Below are 5,707 nucleotides of genomic sequence, written 5' to 3' on the forward strand. Positions count from 1 at the left end.
GTGTGTTGCCAACACCATTCGTACAAATTGCTGCGATAACGTATAGAACTTCCCACAACGGGGAAATTTTCCTATAATCTTTAACATCTTGGATACCGTTACATTATGGAATCTTATAATTCTCCATGCATAGTCCTATGTAATTATTTGCAGTAGATTATACTCCTGTACATTAAAGTTTATTGAGAAAACAGGTAATGGAAGGTACAATGACCAGCTTAAGGGGAAAAAAAAACAACAATTTTGTACCTCGTAATAAAATGGATAATAACAGGGGCTACAATGGTTGTTGTTTAAACATGAATAACAGGTCCAGGCCGAGTTTACTTCGTTCAATTCTTATTTATAATGGAGAGGGTGATTCTATTTCGATAAGAAAGCAGTATCACAAGCTACTCCCGTGTCTATTTTACATGAAAAGCATATTTTAATTATTTGTGTGTTGGCAATACTTCCTTTTTGAAACTCGTCTCTATTGTTGTTTCAGCGTTGGATTTCTTTAGAGAACATCTGTTGAATGAGGAATGTAGTACTGAATACTGAAAATGTGAATGCAGATCATATAAAAGCCTCAAACGCCCTTGCTTATCTAACTCATGACCTAACATAACCTCATTCTCTCGGTGAACCCTTCCCACTAACTTTATATATAGGAATGGTAAACGGATGAAGGAACGAAGAAAACAAAAACAAACAAACGTAAGTTATTTCATTCCCGCCGCAAGCGCGGCGGGCGGGCCATCAGCCGAACTAGCGGCTCTTAGGCCTTGCGAATCAAAAATGGAGAGTGAATCTAACAAAAAATGGCAAGTATGTTGTGCACATACGTAAAATAAAATGTAGAATGTCCCAGCGCATTAAAATTGTGAAAGTCTTGCAGCATTCGTTACAGAGAATATGTACAAAAATAGTCACCTATGGTGAGCAGGTACAGAAAAGCTCTACATAGTATGCTAAACATGTTACCTCACGGGGTGTGGAAAAAGACTGGGGTGCGAGAGAACATTGGAAGACGGAAAAGGATAATATTGCATGAGAAGGTAGTAAAGCGTGGAGGTGATGTTAGTGACTGAGGTGGCATAAAGACGAAGGATGTCTAGGATCTGGAGAGGAGGGAGGACAAAAATGGGTGGCGAAGCTGTGAGAGTAACAGGGGGCGCCGGGGGGGTGGGAGGCGAGACAAACGATAAGGGAGGAACAGAGGGCTGAGGAGACTGCAGACGAGTGCGTGGCGGGGAGCGAGAAGGTTCCACACGATACGCCTGCCGACGAAAACGGATACCATTGGCGATGAGTTGGTCGAGGTCCGCATCAGAGGAAAGTTGCAGGCGCACCATGAAGGTCGGTCCAGCGTCGTTGAAGATGCGGATCGCCCGACGAGCGGAGACGCCATTCCGATGCAATTCCTGGAGCAAGTCCCGTTCGGTGACACCATCGAGCCCACGGATGACACAACTCGTAAGGGGAGCGGAGACGTCTGCACTGCCAGAAGAGACTGGGGGAGCTGCGATCGTGGAGTCCGTAGAACAGGTGGAGGACGAAGTCAGAGGTGAAAAATCAGGGTAATTATCGCGGACAACTAGAGCGGAAGTAGCTGTAGATCGATCAGCGACAAGAACCTGAATAGAGGGATCAGGAGGTTCGATAGGGAGCGGGGTAGACATAATAGGAGAAGGATGACTGGTTGTGGTAAGGACGGAGGAAGTAGGCAAAGTAAGAGAAGCAGCCGTGGTGAAGGAGGAAGTAGTATTAGTAGTGGTGGTGGTAGTAGTGGAAGTGGGAAACGAGAGTGAACGGCGACAGGGGGGTCTGGAAGATGACGAAGATCCCGGAGTAACTCCTCAGGAGCGGGGACCACGTTATAGTGACGACCCTTGAAAGCGATGCCATTGGAGATCAAGCAGGAAGTTTCATGTGAGCCGCGGTAGAGGAGCAAACATCTGGTGAAAGTTGCCCCGAGCGCCGGTCCTGAAGGCGGATGACATCCGAAAGCGATGAGATAGGAGGATCACCAGTAATGTGCTGATAAATGAAGGACTCGGAGAGGGATGTGTCGACGCCCTTGATAAGAACAGCATACATGATGAGAAGGAAGGCGACAGCCAACGAGGCGTCTGCCCAATTATCATTGATTGGCCCGGCTGAGATGGGGAAGTGTAGAGAGCCACCCAGCCGCAAAATAAGAGGCGTGACAATAGTACGACGATGCATGGAACGAAGAAGTAAAACACACCATAATGTATATACATAGTTTGTAATTTGAATGTATGCACACATTTGTGGTATATTCAAAAGAACGCGTAAGAAGCACGTAAATACATAAACACAAACACATATATATACTGGCAACTACTAGTTCAACACAAGAGAAATTTATGGTCATAATAATATTTCTTAACACTAAGAATGCCTATAATTCTGATTTCACTTCCTACACACAAAAATATAAACATGGAATGTAAGAAATTCATCGTATACAGCATCAAGTTACCTACTCACATCTCATACAATCACCAAATACAGTCACATAACAGTATATAAGAAAATAGCAACAAAAGCAAATGTACAGCCAGAAGGTACAACAAAAAGGATCAGTGAATTGATACTTCAAAGTTCAAAATATTTTGTACCGGTACTATACGTAAGCTCAATCAAGTTGACAAATATCAAAACACAAGGCAAAACCTTAATTATGGTGATGATGGTGATGAGACAGGTTATACAGAAATGGTTTACATGGAAGTTAATTCAGAACCAGTGACCACACATTACCCAGAAATGATTCACAGGGAAATTAATCCTGCATTAGTGAAGACACATTACAAATAAATGTTTTAAAGGGAAATTAATCTCTAACCAGTGACTGCATTTTACATGGAAACTGTTTACAGGGAATTGAATCCAATGCCAATGACCTCTTGTTAGACAGGGGTGGTTTATGAGGAACTTAATCCTTTGCCAGTTACGACACTTTACACAGAAATGGTTTACAGAGAACTTAATCCCACACTAGTGACCACATGTTACACAGAAACGATTTATGGCTAACTTAATCCAGCGCCACTGAACACACATTACACAGAAATGTTTTATAGAGAAGTTAATCCCACGGCAGTGATCATACGTGACACAGTCATGGTTAACAGGGAACTTACACCTGTGCCAGTTACCAGACATTATAAAGAAAAGTTTCATTTGTATTTCCAGTCGGCCAGAAAGTGGACTTTCTTCATGGAGTCCCTTCACCTTAGTTCAATCAAATTTTTGGCAAAGAGTCCAAATCACCGATCTCGATAGCTGCAGTCGCTTAAGTGCGGCCAGTATCCAGTATTCGGGAGATAGTAGGTTCGAACCCCACTGTCAGCAGCTCTGAAAATGGTTTTCCGTGGGTTCCCATTTTCACACCAGGCAAATCCTGGGGCTGTACCATAATTAAGGCCATGGCCGCTTCCTTCCCACTCCTAGCCCTTTCCTGTCCCATCATCGCCATAAGACCTATCTGCGTCGGTGCGACTTAAAGCAACTAGCAAAAAAATAGTCCAAATCTTACTCGCTAAATCCTGCACATTTCTTTTTATGGCCTATGTTTTCCCACATTTCTGGAATTATCTCTTGCAGATCGAAAAGGTATTCATGCACTCTACTTGGGTAAGTAAGATGGCTTATTCCACCGCCCATCTCACACAGCTCAATAAACTTTTTGTCCGAGCTCCTTTCCTCAATGCTACAGGTTAATAAACCTTGACACTATAAGCATTCAAAGTCATGTAGTACCTGCTTCACAACAGAAGCGCTTGTGCGTGCACATGCACACACATGCACACACACCCGCACGCACACACACACACACACACACACACACACACACACACACACACTCACACAGAGGTGCCTGTCTGTAGACCTTCATATGATATTACTCTAATGTACTACTGTGGACTTTTAGGACAATTTGAATTTTCTACTAGTTAGTTGATTCATTGCAGGAATCTTGGATTCTTCCACAGATTGCTCAGATTCTCCTCCAATGCTGAATGTGAGGCCCTCCCAAGAAAGTCTGAAGGTTGCTCAGTAATAAACCATTATCGTATTTGCAGTTTTCCCTTTCAGTTGTTGTGACCACGATTCATGTAACACTGCACTTTTCAGTACAGCTATGAAGTGAATGAAGTTTGGAGAATCATTGTTACCACATTTACCATTCACCACAGCAAACAAATTCTCCTGGGAATCTCAGTTCAAATGCCAAAGGTTCATGTACATGAAAGAAACCTTCAGTGAAGAACACGGTCTCTCCATTCCTGTAACAGTGCTCGTGTTTGAGTCATCAGTCCATAGTCTGGTTTGATGCAGCGTTCAATGTCACCCTATCCTGTGCTAAAATTTTCATTTCTATGTAACTTGTTACATCCATCGTCTACTCTAATCTGCTTGTCATATTCTTGCCTTGGTCTACCCCTACCATTCTTATCACCTACACTTCCCTCAGAAACCTGCTGAACATCTTCAATCTGTCCATTTCACCTTCAGCATTCTTCCATAACACCACATTTTAAAAGCTTCTATTGTCTTTCTTCTGGAGATATATTTTGTTCATGTTTCACCTCCATGCAATGCACACTCCAGATGAATGTCTTCAGAAATATCTTTCTAAATCCTATATCAATGTTCAAAGTGAGCAGATTACTTTTATTAAGAAAGGAATTCCTCACTTGTGCTAGTCTGCATTTTATATCCTCCTTACTTCTGCCATCATTAGTTATAGGGTGCTTGTCAGAGACAGTAGAAACAACAAGAACCTCATGGTGAAATATGGTTCTCACAGCATACTGTATAAGGTTTACAAGCACTACTGCTCTTGTGCAGCCTTTAGAGAAGGAAAATAAAACAGTTTTGTCTGATACCCTGAATCATGAATACAAGAGCATGAGCAGCACTCTGGTTGTTCCTATGTGGAATACCATACTCCTGAAGTACCGTACCATAATCCTGATATCCTACAATATATCCCTTGTTGTCATCATAGTAAAACCCAAGCTGCAGAGCCATCTCATCAAACATCAGGAGTCATCTTCTTGTAGCTTCTCCATGACACTCTTCAAGTGTTGAAGAAGAATTTCACTTAGGCCCCGCTGTAATGGGATGTTCATCAAGAGTCCATGTAAAGACCTTTAACTGGGTAGAGTCATTAAGCACAGAAGAAATCAGTACATTTTTTTGCTCCTATTCTACGCAGCCAAAGCAAAAGTTTTCTCTTCAGAAGTCCCTCTCTTTGTACGTGGCTGCTCTGAAAAATTATGAAGATGACCCTGTATCATCTCCTGGAGACCCTTGCAATCGTCCCACAATTTGTTGAACCTCAGTGCCATTCTCCTGGACTTTTTACAGTACTCCTCTGCAGTCTTCACGAGAGATTCCTTGAGGAGTGTGTCTATGTCTCTATGGTCAAGACTTGACTTCTGCAGCACTTGATATAGATTTTGATTCGCATAGGGAATCTGAAATATTTGTCCCGAATGAGTAAATTTATAATACCAAAATGAGGCCACAACACTAGTTGCAAATCGAGGATTGTGGCGACGTTTAGTAAATTCTCAGAGGCTTGCAGACTGAACGTTGAAAGGCATAACAGTCTATAATGATAATGTATGTATGTATGTATAAATAGTCTGTTATTGGACATTATAAATTTTCTAGCTAACTCATT

Source organism: Anabrus simplex, chromosome 2 (genome assembly GCF_040414725.1).
Source record: "Anabrus simplex isolate iqAnaSimp1 chromosome 2, ASM4041472v1, whole genome shotgun sequence".
Classification (NCBI taxonomy): domain Eukaryota; kingdom Metazoa; phylum Arthropoda; class Insecta; order Orthoptera; family Tettigoniidae; genus Anabrus; species Anabrus simplex.